Source organism: Schistocerca serialis, chromosome 9 (assembly GCF_023864345.2).
Source record: "Schistocerca serialis cubense isolate TAMUIC-IGC-003099 chromosome 9, iqSchSeri2.2, whole genome shotgun sequence".
In the NCBI taxonomy this organism is placed as follows: domain Eukaryota; kingdom Metazoa; phylum Arthropoda; class Insecta; order Orthoptera; family Acrididae; genus Schistocerca; species Schistocerca serialis.
Window position 1 is genome coordinate 428,974,033 of NC_064646.1, and position 6,283 is coordinate 428,980,315.

The following is a 6,283-nucleotide window of genomic DNA, read 5'->3' on the forward strand; positions in this document are numbered from 1 at the left end:
GAAATATATTTCAAGCGCATGACATACACCCTTCTTCCCAGTTTCTCTACGATAAACTATGTTATCGAACTGTAAAACGAAAAAACTACTTCCTTAAAACATTCGCTCTGTGTGATACGAGCACAATATAGCTTTCCAGAGATGTATAGTGTCCACTGTTCACATCCGATCACGCTTGAGAAATTATATTGTCCCTGCATCACCAATATATAAAATTATGGTTAGTAACGGGGAATACCTCTTACAGGGAAACAAATAAATGCATACTACCAGTATCTGACATGTGAAAATTACAAGTCATTCCGCCACTAACTCTGTAAACAGCACATCTGTCAAGCAGTTGTATACACAGGGGATTGCAGTGTCTCACAAACACCTATTGCTAACTTACTTATGAAACTGAAATATTGATTTTACACTTATTATGCGACAGGGGGATGGAGTATATCGCAGAAATCATAGTTTGTTTAGAGGAATGTGTCACATTTCATCACACATGAGATGGAAGTCCTCTGATGACCGACAGGTTTATCGTTAACGATCGCAAGTGGACAGTGCTTTAAATCACATACAGTGCACATGGCTGTATATGAGTCGAACGCAGGCTATGTCAGGCGACTGATGCATCCTGACAGAACAGTGGAAAGATTGACCTACAGCATCTTCCCCTTCTCTAGAATGCATCATCAGTCTACTATTAAATCGTACCTCATTACAGCTCCATCTCAATTGATCACCCCATCCACTCTCTGTCATCCTTTAATGCAGATGCATGTAAGTTTAGAGACGGATGATTCTCTGTCTTCCTGAAAAGCGTCAAATACAGTAATGAACTCATGTGATCACTGGTACCTCAATAGACGTACAGTATAATGCTGCCTTGACGGAAAAGAAATTGACTGCTTCCCTGATTCCCTTCGCTTACATGTTGACATGTTCTCGGTCTCATCTTGCTGCCGCATACTTGTTCCCATGTACAAATTGTTCTGCACGAACCAGAAGATATGCAAGTACTTCCTCAATTTCCCCACATTTCGATATATATTTGGAAAGTTTATACCTATTCCCCCATCATTTTCGCAATTCTATCGATTTTATGTCAGATCTATCCATGCAATCATGACATAACCCCTCATTCTGTGTTCTTAAATTGCTTGTAGATGTAGCACAACTGCCAACAACTAGTCCAAGTGCATTGATCAGGAGGTGTAGTATGGCACTGTACTCGATTGTGTCCAGTCACCTAAACATTTGGAAAGCGTTTGATCTGTTTTCTGTATGTCTGTGTATATACATGTGTCGTGGTAGGCTCCCAGGACCCAGTCCCCCCTCTGGTGGACCAAACTTTGATCATAGAACACGTGTTTGTATGTAGCGCTTGACTGGTCCACCTGTGAGCCATATCCCAGATTCGACATGAGGTGGATCCGGTTGTAAGTACAGGGATAAAAATGTATATGTGGCGGATTTCTTAGGATGATGATTCTACCTGTGCATGCTTGACGTGCAGCTCCAGTGACCTGTGCTGGGATGATTAATGTTCCACGTTAACAATAGGAGCTGTCCAAATGGAGAGGATTGTTGGAGTGTAGGAATGTAGATGACTTAACTGTATTGTCATCTAGACGGCTGAATAGCGAACTAATACTTAGTATGTGTTGGATAGCTTTTGTGATCGCGTGGAAATTTGAGAAGATTAAATATGGAGGTGTGTTTGTGCTGGACCGTTATTCCTTCCCATGTAAATTGTTCGGTTGGCTGCTTCTTCACATTTCGCATCTTTATTTAGTTGAGAGAACATCGATTATGGTGTATGCATCTAGCAGGTGGATGACACTTTTGCTGGTTCTCTAGACATGAGAAATACGTTAATTGACTTTGTAAATTATAGGGATGATTTGGAATCTGTTACATCACAGACATGGGTGATCAGCAGGATACTGCTGTGTGCTTGATATTGGGAAGTACCGTGATAATGGTATAAATTATGGCAAACCATGTGAAAATACAAGTGTTCTTGTAATCCTAGAGTCTGGAGATGGGTGTAGAATAGCAAGCAAGGAAACAGGTTCAGACCACGAACAGTATGCGTTTGTGCCGAGTGGGAACGAGCCTGAATTTGTAGAACAGTTGTGAGAGTGACTTTGGTCCACTGAGGGTTCTCTGTTACCCATTGGGGGCGGATTACCATCGAGCTCGCAGGTAAATATCTAGTGCTGTGAGGAGTGTATATGGTGCTGTCTGTCTTCGTGGTATATGTACGGATGATGTAAAAGGGCTGATTTTGTATGGCGCAGGATACGAATTGTGTGTTTACTACATCGAGACGGTATGCAGTGATATATTGCTGGGTTGGAGATCGGTTTCATGCTCTAATATCCAAGCTTCTGTCCTCAGTGGGACAGCAGAGTAATTGAGTAAGAGTTTTTCGGTATTTGACGATATGTAGGGGTACTTTGCAAGGTTTAATTGTCAGTGCAATTTGGCGATCTGTGTAAAATAGTTTTTTTGCCAGTGAAAGCCTTGTCTGCAGAAAGTAACGAAAGGTGGACAGTGCTTCCACACCAGTGGCATCTGTAATTCGGCGGCTAAATTCGATAAGAGCCAATCATAACACACAATTCATTCACAAGACATCCTTTGTGCTGGGATATAGGAGCACCTACGTAGCGGTGAGAACATTTGTGTATGTTGAAAGCAGGAAGGGTAACATGTGATGGATGGGGTACCACATTAAGATTTTGAGGAAGAATGCATTCGACATTATTCTGCGCTATTTTCGTAAACAGGTTCTCTTAGGACAAGAATTTCTGTCCATACAAGCCGTGACATCACGAATGCGCACATTAAGTATTTCTGGGGCACTATACAATTTCCGCCGGCCGGAGTGGCCGCGCGGTTAAAGGCGCTTCAGTCTGGAACCGCGCGACCGCTACGGTCGCAGGTTCGAATCCTGCCTCGGGCATGGATGTGTGGATGTGTGTGATGTCCTTAGGTTAGTTAGGTTTAAGTAGTTCTAAGTTCAAGGGGACTTATAACCACAGCAGTTGAGTCCCATAGTGCTCAGAGCCATTTGAACCATTTTATACAATTTCCAAGAGCTCGACTTGGTTCTTATTTTAGATAGCCATCTGGCTTCAGTATAACATTGAGGTCATTGCTAGATGTGTTTGCAATGCTATGTAGCTACGTGCAGTGATGTGTCAGCCACATGCCACGCATGTCCTGTCAGAATCGCTAGGGAGAAAGCAGCCTGTGCTATTCTGGAACGGATGTCTGCCGCGTCTGCGAGGGTGAGTTGCTCGGCAATTAGGTCTTCGCTTGACCACAGGTAGGGAGAGGGATCACACCAGCAGCGGCAAACACACGCGTGTGCATCACAGAGGACAACTTGGAGCTTATTTAGATAGACTTTAACTGTAGAGGTAACTTTGACATGTCATCAACAGCAGCGTGAGACTGATGGCTCGCGCTGGCTTGCGTTTGATGGTGGCTCACAGAGGGTTCAATGCCAGCGCGCCCTTGGAGTGTCTGTGCTCTGCAGACAGGTCTTCGCTCCCACCCAGTCGTGTCAGCAAGGGTGCCTAGGTGATCACTTATTTCGAGAGGAATTTCTCAGGTGTCAAGTATGAAAGGGATGCCGCCGCCTCATGCTTGAGGGGCCCGAACGGGCACTTATTATGGTTTGGCAGATGCTGGTGCATTCCAGCTTCTGGGAGCATGTGCGGTAGGTCCCTGTGCGGTCCAGTGGACAGGGGGCGGCGGGTTTGCGTGTCTATTGCATTATTTTGCAAGCAGGTCTGTAAGCTGTGCTATCCCTTATTTGAACAGCTTATGAGTTGATTTTGTGTCTGCACGTCAGAGTACTGCATTATTTAGGAGGAGTTCACATGTCTGTGTGCTGTGTACTGAAATTATTTCGATAATTTAGGAGCTGTTTGCATGTCTGTAGAGTGTTATTTCAATTACCAGTAGTTTACAGATCTGTAGGCTGTGTGGCGTGACCCCTAGCATGTCAGAGTGTGTGTTTTGTATCAGTGTGATAAAGATACTATCTATAATCCATCCCTAAATAAATTGTTCCAAAATAAATGAAGTACACTCCTTCCTGTCTCCAGCAGCCCAGAGTGGGCAGAGTCATTTTCTCCTCCATACAGCCATCTTGGGTTACGTCATGGAACAGATGACAGTGCCCTCTGATGGTGGTACTGTGTACTAGATCAGTTGGACTCTGGACCTTGTGGTGACTGCACTAGCTCCCTCCATTTTCCCCCGCCATCTTGGATTACGTCATAGACAGATGTCAGTGCCCTCTGGTGGCAGTACCATGTACTAGATCAGTTGGACTCAGGACTCCATGGTGACTACACTTGATGGTGGTAATGTCTCTGATTGTTTAAATAAATAGTGCATGCAAAATAAAGACTTATGTCCCACACATGTCGAGTCCTCTTCCCGCCATTTCCTAGGATGATGTGGTGGTCGGATGACTTTGGTTAGTAGAGGTAGCCCAAGTGACGTATTTTAACCACCATTTTCTTAGGTTAGTATAGGTGTGTTGCAGTGTCCTGATGGAATTTGAACTTCCTGCCATGGGGGCATGGCAGGGGGACGTTGCACTTTCCCACTAAAAGCCACCATCTCGGATAATGATACTTGCATCATTAGCTGATGTCATGCGCTGCTGCCAAGTCTACAGGCCGCCATCTTGGATGACGTCATCGCCGCCATCTTGGATACATCTGGCAACAATGAAGAGTGGGGTGGTATGAAGGTAACTCTACTACTTGTTTCAGAGCAAGAAAACCCCTTCTAAGACCTATAAATAAATATAAGAGACTTGAATGGGCTAGGAAACATCGTAATTGGACATTGGAAGAGTGGAAAAAGGTGTTATTCACTGATGAATCGACGTTCGAGATTTTTGGAACCAGATGGAGAATATTTCTTCGCCAAGTTGTAGAGGAAAGGGTAGCCCAACAGTGTGTTCTACCTACAGTTAAGCACAGTGGAGGTTCTATTAAGGTTTGGGGGTGTTTTGGCGGAGATAGAGTTGGCGACATTGTGAAAATAGAAGCATGTATGGATCAGAAGCAGTACCACTGCATACTCCAGTAGCATGCAATATGAAGTGGATTGCGCTTAATAGGGAAAGGATTCACCTTACAACAGGATAATGACCAAAAACATTGGTCGGCATACTGTACGAACTACATTGCATCAAAGGAAAAACAGAAAGTACTGAATGATATGGTATGGCTGTGCCAAAGCCCCACTTGTAATCCCATTGAAATGGTCTGCCATGAAGTGGACAGACGTATCAGGAAAGTTAATATATCCAGCAAGGGACATTTCTGAAATATTGTTAAGAATGTGTGGAATCATATAGATTCACGATACCTACACCTTGAGTTTGTGAGGCAGTCATTAAATACAAAGGAGGATACTTTGATGAAAGTAAAATATAGTGATTGTGATTGTATTATGTATGTGGAAATTAATATAATTATATTTTGCGAGAAATAACGTTTGATTTGTGTTGTAAATCTGAAATACCAGGGTGTATTGAAATTAATGAGCAATAGTATAGGACGACGTCATGATGCATTTGTCTGCAAAGTCAGTTGGATGTTACCGCCAAGTGCGAATTGCGCGCAGTTCTTCGGTTTTTGAACGCAAAGGGCACTGCGCCAATTGAAATCCATTGCCAATTGACGGAAGTGTATGGTGAGTTGTGCACGGATGTCAAAAATGTTCGTAAGTGGTGTAGAGAGTTTGCACTTGGTCCGACCGAAATTCACGGCGAACAAAGGAGCGGGAGACTGTCAATTTCTGAGGAGACAGTGTTGAAGGTTGAGCAAAGCATGCGTGAAGATCGGCGGATCACCCTGGATGATCCCTGCACCTTGGTTCCTGAGGTTTCACGAAGCTCCGCTCACAGAATTTTAACGGAAACATTGAACTACCGGAAGGTGTGTGCAAGATGGGTGCCACGCATGCTGACTGAGGACCACATGCGGCAACGAGTTGAAGCTTCCTGCGCATTTCTTCACCACCTTGCACCCGAACAGGACAACTTCCTGGACTCAATTGTTACGGGTGACGAAACCTGGGCATACCGTTTAACACCTGAGACCAAACAACAATCACGCCAGTGACGGCATCCTTCTTCGCCAAAGCCACGGAAATTCAAACAAACACAGCCTGCCGGTAAAGTCATGACAACCGTTTTTAGGAATCGGAAATGGGTATTGTTGGTCGACTTTTTGCCCACTAGGACCAC